This window comes from Equus caballus, chromosome 9 (genome assembly GCF_041296265.1).
Source record: "Equus caballus isolate H_3958 breed thoroughbred chromosome 9, TB-T2T, whole genome shotgun sequence".
In the NCBI taxonomy this organism is placed as follows: Eukaryota; Metazoa; Chordata; class Mammalia; order Perissodactyla; family Equidae; genus Equus; species Equus caballus.
The window spans coordinates 77,334,551-77,342,657 of NC_091692.1; the positions used below are offsets into that span (position 1 = coordinate 77,334,551).

The 8,107-nt window shown below is 41.1% G+C and overlaps 1 protein-coding gene across 2 annotated transcripts in view; it reads left to right on the forward strand.

The window, feature by feature from the left end:
- Nucleotides 1-8,107, forward strand: part of COLEC10 (collectin subfamily member 10) — a 432,391-nt gene that overhangs the window by 246,582 nt on the left and 177,702 nt on the right. The window lies entirely within an intron of this gene.

Genomic DNA, 8,107 nt, shown 5'->3' on the forward strand with positions numbered 1-8,107 from the left:
TGCTAGTTACACCCAACGGCAGGTCTGCTGGCTTTATGGGTCTTTTTTTTTAATACCTAGTCTCAACTTTACGGTTTGGGTTTAAACAGAAATTTATTCTGGAGGCTTTAGCAAAGCTTGCTTCTTTTGCCATCTCTTCTTCGTAAGCAAATCCTGGATGCTTTCCTTGCCACGAGTACTTAAGGGCAGAGTACATCTTGTTACCATCCAAGGCAGATCCTTTTGAGTGGCATATTCTCCTGGCTGGAGGGGAAAAATCAGATCCAAACTCCACAAAAAGCAGATGGAATTTTCCATACAAAACCATCACTCTTGGATTCCTGGCTAGTGGATTTCTGTTTTTCAGAATTGTGACTTTTTCTCTTGACTCTTGCTGTCATCCTATCTCAGGAGGGATGTTTGGTGTCTCAAGCTTAAATTCAAAGGTGTATTGAGGATAGATCATTGGTAGGATGTGTAAGACTTGGGATAACTGTGACTAGATCAGGCAAACATTGCACCCAATCTAAGCAGTAGGTAGTAATACAGGTCCCAGTAAAGGGATAGTAGGTATCGGGGAAGTCAGCTGCTAGGGCTGTTAGGATTTAGTGAAATGATGATGATATAATAAGTCAGTCAGGGAGAGTCAGCTAATTGGGTTGTTGAGATTTAATGAGGTGAAGTCTGTAATGGCCTTACCTATAGGGCTATGCTCCTAGCTAGTTCTCAATAAAGGGCATTTACTGTGAGTACCAGGGTCAACATAGAAGCAATAGCAAATCAGACGATGAATCAGTCACATACTGGCTTTTGGCTGTATGGAACATGGTTTTCTAAGAACCTAAATGGGCCCAGAGTCTGGAGCTAATAGAAAAGCATTTAATGAATGATAGTGATTATCCTTATTGCTGCTGTTATTATTACCATTAACATCAGCATCAACGGAGAGAGTTAAACTGTCTGGTGATAAGTGCAATGATAGCTACGTGCACAGTGTAATTAAATGCACTCAAAAAGGGAAAGCTAGTTGCTCCCCATCTTCATTAAGAGAAGTACAAAGTTAAACTACAAGAGTCTTAGTAGGACTGAGGAGCTCTGAGTTCTGCTACCAGCTCTACAATTTAATTTCCCACAGCCTCATTTGGATCCTCAAGGATTAGATACAATAGTATTTCCCAAAATTGCTCAATAAGAATTCTACCACCCCACTCCTGACCCATGGAATCAAAATCTTGGATGGGTGCTAGGAAGGTGCATTTTGAACAACATCCCAAATGATGCTTATGATTAAGTAAGTTTGATAAACACTGGGCTAGAACAATGTTTAAAGGCCACCTGCCCTAAAATTTCAAGCAAGTAGGAGTTTCTCGTTAAGAAACCATTTTTTCCTCATCTCAATTTTAGAGTGAGAGCTATTACGGCTTAGAATTGGGTTCCATTGGCTCTGTGTGTGTGTGTGTGTGGTGAGGGGAAATCACTATAGCCATAAGATATTTTAAAAATGCTTAAATCCCAAGTCATCACTCTAAGATGGTTTAGGAATGGCTGGACCAAGGCAGGAAAGACGAACAGATGACTTCATGTTGTCTCTCAGAAACTGATGATTCCACAGGAATGACACAGGTTTTATGCATGATCTGCCATGTTTACCTCCTCTTGTCTGAAGTCTGTGAGTCATGAAAAACCAAAATTGCTATAGAAATGTCAATTTGGAAGACGTCTCTGTTTTAGTTAGAAGGATTTTTGCGGAAATATGACTTAAGCTTTTGTGTCTCAAAAGATGAGGTGGATTTCCCTGGGAAAAGACTCAAGAAAACCCAAGGAAATGGGAGATTTATTTTGTATTAAATACTTGGAAAAAGACAGGAATCTCGATCCATTAGTCATAACTAAATGCCCAGGATGGCGTTCCTCCTCTGATGACTCTTCTGGAAAGATTAATGGTTCTTGAATGAATGTGACCTTTCCTTTCCACTCTGGGCTCCCACCTCCAGTCTGAGTTGTCTATTTACCTCATGGCTGAACTGTTCTAATAGTTAACTGTTCTGGTTTAATTGTCTCTAGCCTATTGCTGTTCCTATGTATTCTATACACTCCTGCCAGAATAATCTTCTAAATTCTGCTTTGCAAACACCAATACCTTTCTTAAAACTTCAATGTCTCCTATCGTGTTTATAGGAAATATTATAAAATTAAGATTCTCAGGTGGATAGGACCTCACAATCATCAGTTAGTTCCTCAAATCCAAACATCATTGTCTGGCATTCAAGGACCTCTTATTTACTCCACGTATTAGTCAGGACTCTTATTTATGAATGACGGATACTGACTTGGGTGAGAGGGGAAGGTCAATAGTTCACAAAACTAAATAACATCGACAAGAAGGAAAGATGTGGCTAGAACCAGGGGCTTGAACATCATCAGGGTTCTTTGCCTGTCTTTCTTCCTAGTTCTTTCTGCTATCTTCCTTTCTCTGTGGCCTCTGGCAGCTTTAGGTTCACACCTTTACAGCTTTTCATTGGACAGAAAAAAAAGTCCTCTTTAAATAATTTCAAATGCACGACCCTAAGGAAGATCTCTGCTTGAATGCCTTGGGTTAGACATGGGGAAAGGTTGGGGTGGGAAGAAAGAGAGGCTATTAATATCAGCCCCCATTGGAACCACATGGTTGAGTTGGAGATGGAGTGGGAGAGAACAGTTACCTAAAGGAAGGAGGTGCTTACCAAACTGAAATGAAGAGTATGGGTGAATAAAACAATTAGTTTTATCTCTCACACCCCATAGTGTGTTAGTAATAAATGTCTACAAGCTTATTTTATGCTAATCCTTGAATTTTTATATAAACCACATGTGTCTAGTCAATGTTTCCTCAACATATTGTGCACATGTTAGCCTCTATGGCTTTTCCAATAAGATCCCTTAAAATATCCAACCTATTTCTCGCTGACTAGATGTATCCACAAGGCCCAGCTGAAGTTACCGCTGCTTGGCCTGCCCTGGGCTTCAGAGATGACTGCGCCACGTTTATACAATTCAATTAGCACTAAGTTCATACTGTCTGGTATTAGCAACTACTCTTTCATGTGTATATCCTGTCTCCCCAGCTAGATTATAACCATCTTCAGAACAGATGTATTTAAACTCATTTACAGAGATAATTGCTGCTGGCTATTATTATGGTTAAATCCCTGTTTTATGTTTCCTAGATGTGGGGAGAGAGAAATTTGGAAAACAACAAGAAAGTCAAGGAATTAGAGCATAGTTGTATTCAATTTCAACAATCATAATTATACTAGTTGAACTAACAGCCACTGTTATGAACTTTGATCAAGGGAAGAGAATAGTAAAAGTTCAACCCTCAAATCGAGTTTGGGCATCAGTTTAGGAAACATCTCCAAAGGTGCTAAGTGTTTTGGAAAGGAGCTGCTCCAGGGCTATCGATCTCTCCATGGATGAAGAAGAGTATAGAGTTCTGTTCTTAAACCTCTCCATTTCTCTAACACTCATCTCTACACCTGTGCATGAACACCTTTCTGTTTGACAGGGGTGGTTTCACAAACAGCAAACTAAAACAACCTGAGACTACGCTTCTGAAAGTCGTGATGATTTGTCACCATATCCCTTGCTTAGAACTGGTTATAAAGTACATTATATTGAGTACTCTACTTGGCACCCCAAAAACATGTTTTCGATGAATTAGATTTCCAGCATATGAATAAAATGCTGAAGATAGTCTATTGAATAAGATGCTTAATAAAATAGGCAAAATAGAAAATCACAGTTATATAAATAAAAACTTCATAGAATATTTATGACAGGTCTAGAATAAGGATTTCAAAAGTGTTTCTTGATTTTAGATCCTAAATCCTTTACTCCATAGTACTAACATCAAAAACACTTTACAACTTGGGTAGGTTTCTAGATGGACAAGAGGAGACAGTGGGTCTGGACTCGTGAGGATAGACTTAACTCCTATCTAATCTTTCACATCAAGTCTTCAAACAACAAAATTGACTGATAAATTCTGGCTTCTGCCTGGGAAGAATATATCGAGCTGGATGATGTAGAGACCTAGAGTAAGCAATGCTCCCAAACATGACAAAATAGAACCAAACTAAGTTCAAATTCATGACTTAAAAAAAAACAACAAACAATTGGATGTACCACACCAAGCATAAACCATAATGTAAACTACAGACTTTGGGTGATGATGTGTCAGTGTGGGTTCACTAATTGTAACAAATGCACACTCTAGTGGGAGACGTTGATAATGGGGGAGGCTATGCATGTGTGGGGATGGAGGTATAGGGGAAATCTAAGTACCTTCCTCTCAATTTTTCTGTGAACCTACAACTACTCTTAAGTAGTCTTAATTTAAAACAAGAGGCTGGCCCAGTGGCATAGTGGTTAAGTTTGTGTGCTCTGCTTCAGCGGCCCTGGGGTCAGGAGTTCAGATCCCAGGTGCGGACCTATACACCATTCACCAAGCCATGCTGTGGCGGCGTCCCGCATACAAAGTAGACGAGAATTGGCACAGATGTTACCTCAGGGACAATCTTCCTCAAGCAAAAAGAAGAAGATTGGCAACAGATGTTAGCTTGGGGCCAATCTTCTTCACCAAAAAAACAAAAAAAAGTCTTAAAACAAACAAGCAAAGATTCATTGGAGACGTGAGGTCACAGAAAAAATATCTGGCCCCAAATCTGAGAAGAGACAGTGATTCCAGGGAGAGAGGATATATAGCTATGTGCTTACCTGGGATAGGTGAAATGGACACCAGTAAGAGCTCAACTAGGATAGCTGAAAAATTGATGAAGGCTGTGTGTGGGCTGGTAAAACAGTGTGAAACCTGGTGCTGTAGAAATTGGGGGAGTCTGGCACCCTTTTTGTTGGTTCACAACCTCAGGAGCATCCTGGGTGAAATCTGAAACTGGCCCCTGTACAAGGAGGCCAGGGAGAGACTGAAGAAGGAGGCCGACCGCTCGAGATTGGTAGGCGGAAGGTTAATAAGCAAGAAAACTTACTTGCTTGTAAGAGGCTTGTCCTGGGTGGCAGCAACATAAGTGGATCTCCGCACCCGCCCGCCAGGATCTTAAAAGTTTATATAGAGGCCTTAACTGGGTTCAGTCACATATTCCGTCCAGATGGTCTCAACACACATTGCTTTCTCAGGGCTACATTCTTGAATGGCTCCCACTGTGGCAACTGTGGGCAGAATGTACATTCCAAGGACGGGGTGGGGGTGAGGGGCTTCTGATTGCCTGGGTCCAGCTCTGGGTCAGTCAGTAAGCACGTCCCCCTGGGGACCAGCTCCAACATTTTCACAGGGTTTTTCTCCATGAACTCCATTGAACACTCACCAAATAGACCAGAAAGAACATAAGATCTTGGAGGGAGGGGCAGTAGCCCTAGGAGGGCAAGACACCGCACCCAGAAGAACAAAAGCATTAATCTGGGGGGAAAGGGGCAACACTGCTGCCTTTAGGATATTGGTGAACACATTGCAGCTGAGGAAAGGGAACAGGAGGGGGAAAGGGGATTCTTGGGGTGAGGGGCAGGATTAAGTGTTGAACCCACAACTGCAGAAAGGGGACTTGAGAGGCCTCACACCCCTAGGGACACAGGTATGCCTGTAAGACCAGGTGTCAGAGCACCAGAGACTGTACCTCCTACCTCCTACCATGAGGTGAAGAAGTTTCCAATGACAAGTAAGAGCAACATACTGCTGGGGGAGGGGTGGGAGGGGAACAAGAATGTGCAAAGAGAACCTCTTTGAAACCCAACTCAAAGGGAATCCCTACAACTCACAAACAGTCATTGGTCTGATACACATCCACCACCCAGAACAAGCTCTCTATAGGAATCGAAACCTGTGATGCACTGACAATAACCATAGCCAAAAAAAAAAAAAAAAAAAATCACAAAACCAGTCCACTTACTAACTAGATTAATGCAAAGCTTTCCATTAAAGTTCTCACAGAAGGAAAGTCATGCCCATAACCAGGTATAAAAACTTTCTACTTGAGTTTCTACTGACCTACACAATATATTTTGCTTTTAACAAAAATTATGAATCATACAAAAAAGGCAAGAAAAAATTGCATATTCCCGAGTGACAGTAATCATCAGAACTAATTTTAAGACATTGTAAAGTGACAATAATTAAGACAGTATGGTACTGGAGAAAGGATAGACTTATAGATTAATGGAACATAAAAGAGAGTCCAGAAATATAACCACACAAATATTATCAACTGGTTTTTGACAAAGATGCAAAGGCAATTAAATGGAGAAATGCTAGTCTTGTTTTTTTGGGTATTTTTTGCCCTGTGCTAACATCCATGCCAATCTTCCTCTCTCTTTTAGTATGTGGGCCACTGGCACAGCATGGCCGCTAACACAGTGGTGTAGGTCCGCACCCAGGAACCAAACCTGGGTGGCTGAAGTAGAGCATGACAAACTTAACCACTAGGCCACTGGGACTGGCCCAGAAATGCTAGTTTTTAACAAATTCCATTGGAACAACTGGATGATCATATGCCCAAGAAAAAGGAGTTTAACATGTATCTCACATCTTATATAAAAATTATCTCAGTTATCAAGCTTAATATCAATAGTAATTAGTCATGCTGGTATCATTTGCCCCGATATGACGTGACGAGAAGTGTCATTGCCTATGTGATTTTCTTCCCCCAAATCCATAACCAGTCTATTTGTGAGAAAACATAAGACAGACTGAAATTGAGGCATACTATCTTTTCGATGGTTCTGTACATCTAAAATTGCTTCGAAATTAAAAGTTTAAAAAAAAGAAGCTGATGTGGAGTTACGTGCTATATCTCCCTTGGAGGAGAAGCTTGAGGAGCAGAAGGGATGTCAATCAAACTAGCATTTGAATGATTTACACTTGATACCATTAATTTTCAAACTTCTCTTAGACTTAGCTAAGTGTGTAGACCATTTCCTGTTCTGCAATTAGGAACTTGGGTGCAAGAACTGGTGCTTCTGAAGGGAAACTTGCAGGCTTAGTTAACTCCTGTCCTCCTGCTTAAATCCTCAGCACTTAATTTCCACAATTTTTTTTTACTTCAAGTATTGCAAGGTTGGAATTCTGACTCTCCAGGTTTGAGCCTCTTGACTTCAACTCTGCTTTTTATTTCCCCAGATCTGTGAGTGTGTGTGATGTTTACCTGGATCTACCCTTCTGTCAAAGTGGCCATAACTGATCTGATTTCACCAAGGTAGGGTTGATCTGTGCCAACACTACATCCTAAATCATAGTAAAGTGAGAGAAAAGAGGAACATAGACTGTGAAAGAATGGGATACAGTGGACCCTGTTCACAATGACATCCCCTTCTTGGGAATCGCAACTGATAAGCAAAGACAGACCCTCACTGGCCACATCTTTACACCAGTCCCAATCTAGGACAGTCAGAGTTTCTCTCCTAGGAATTTGAAATTTTGAACTAGAAGATACATAAATGCAAGACCAAAAGATAGTGTAGGAACTTCGGCCCAGAGTTCTCTTAATTCTGCCATTTCTGAGGCATGGATATAACCAGTATTAGTTTCCTGTGTCTGTTGTAGAAAATTTCCACAAGCTGGGTGGCTTAAAACAACAAGAAAGGAATTCTCTTAGTTCTGGAGGCTAGAATCCAAAATCAAGATGTCAGCAGGGCTGTACTCCCTACAGAGTCTCTAGGGGAGAACCTTTTCCTTGCCCCGCCTAGCTTCCTTGGCTTATGGCTATGTCACTCCCATCTCTGTCTCTGTCTTCACATCGTCTTCTCCTCGTCCGTCCCCTCTGTGGATCTCTTATAAAGACATTTGTCATTGGATTTGCAGCCCACTTGATATCCAGGATGAGTTCCTCATCTCAAGATCGTCCGCTTAATTATATCTACAAAGACCCTTTTTCTAAAAAAAGGCAACATTCACAGGTTCTGGGGATTATGATGTGAACCTGTTTTGGGGGGACCACCATTCAACCAAATACATCACCCTTCCAATCATTTTTTTTTAAGACTAAGTAGTGCCAGTCGATTATTTGCAACCAGAAGAACTTACATAGTTTGGTCTCTAGATTCTAGTGGCAGCAATTATGAGTGGTTTGTACCATCAGTATAC